This window comes from Pteropus vampyrus, unplaced genomic scaffold, assembly GCF_000151845.1.
Source record: "Pteropus vampyrus isolate Shadow unplaced genomic scaffold, Pvam_2.0 Scaffold8, whole genome shotgun sequence".
Lineage (NCBI taxonomy): Eukaryota > Metazoa > Chordata > Mammalia > Chiroptera > Pteropodidae > Pteropus > Pteropus vampyrus.
In genome coordinates, this window is record NW_011888789.1 from 15479993 (window position 1) to 15481712 (window position 1720).

The window sequence follows — 1720 nt, forward strand, 5'->3', positions numbered from 1 at the left end:
CTGATGAGGCGCTGGCGCTTCACTCTCGCGCTCCCAGGGACACCGAAGCGTTGCTTCTCTCTGCTCTCCAGGCAGCCTATAGAGGCACTCGGGACCCCTGGTTACGACGCTCTTCGCCTTTGTTGTAACGTTCACGCAGGATGGGGCGCAGCCCCTTGAAGGGTGAGCTGGCCCACTGGAAAAGGAGAAGTACTTTTAAGGGAGGGTAGGAAAAATACAAAAAGGCATCCAGATACAGTATTTAAAATGCGAGATGCACTTTAATGATTAGAAACCAAATGGTGTTGGAGGTACTTATTAAAGGTAGTAAAGATAAAAACAAATCTGGAAGGTATTTGGGAATCAGTAATGGAACTCGACATTTCGGGGACAACGTTGTGGGATTCTAATTTTAAATAATTAAACGTTTATTAAAACAATCACGTTTTAAAGTAAATACTTTTTTGATTCTAATGACAGCAATCGTGCCTTTAGCAGCCTCTTCGAGAGCTGGCTATAAATCCCACGCTTGTGTGTTTCTCAAACCGTGGGGTCAGTTCATGGTGTGTGTGCGTGCGTGTAGAGAGGTCTTCTGAGCCACCGGATAGACCTAGTGCTTCTTTCTGGAGTATTCATTTTATTTATTGCTAAAAATGTTAAATGTAATTTCTAGACTAAAGCATTAGTATATTTATGGAGGTGACTACTGCATTTGTCTTAATGTTAAAGGTAAAACACAGATGTCAAATATTGGGTTACAAGTTCAGATCCCTGGAGTATAGACGGCACTGTGCTATGTGGAGACACTTCCGTGGAAAAGTTAGAGAAGCATTGCCTTGAGTTGGTTGTAACAAACGTAATGAAAATAGTTAGATTTTCATAATTTGAGTTATGTCACGAATCAAATTTTTTCTGAAACAATACATGCAATGGCAGAGCTTGATAATATTCATTAACTTTCATAATAGGCCATTCTTGGTATTTCAGATAGTTTACAATAACATTAACATTCATCCTACAACTGTAATTGGGTTCCAGCTTCAGGAGGGGAAATGGGTTTTACTGTTGTATTTTAGAGGAGAGAGAAAACTGATAAGCTGCACATTGTGGCTAAGGTTCGACTAGGCAGGGGACAGATAAAGAATTATCACATTCTCTGATACTGTGAAAGGAATAGGTCTGGCAGAATAGGTTTGCAAAAAGATGAGGATCTTAACACGTGTTTTGAGCCTGTACAAAGTAGTGCCTCCCTAAATGCTAGAAAAAGAGACAAGAGGGCAAGGATGAGGAATCTAATTGAATTGGAAGTAGGGCTACATTGTTTAAAGTCCAGAAAGACAAGTCATGGAAACAAAGAGGTGTATTTGAAAGCCATCTGCAAAAAAGATGGTAGTTAACGAAGTTATTTGAGTGAGAAATTCTACTAAAAATATAGAAGAAGAATCATAGAAGGAAGTTTGAAGAGCTACTAATAGAAACACACAGTATGAGAGCATCAATTTTGAATCTGGTAAAATGTCAAAACAGATAATCCAGATTATCAGCTGTAGAGAAAAGTCAAGGAATACGGTATTGTAGAACCGACTTTTTGAAATGTCACCGGAGAAGATAAGATTAGGGATTACCAGGGACAAATCTGGAGAGGAGAGTCCACACAGAGATGCACAATTCTAAGGTTTGGAAACATTTTAAAACATTGGACATTGAAATGTTTCAAAATAAAGTTGAGTTTAAATGCTGG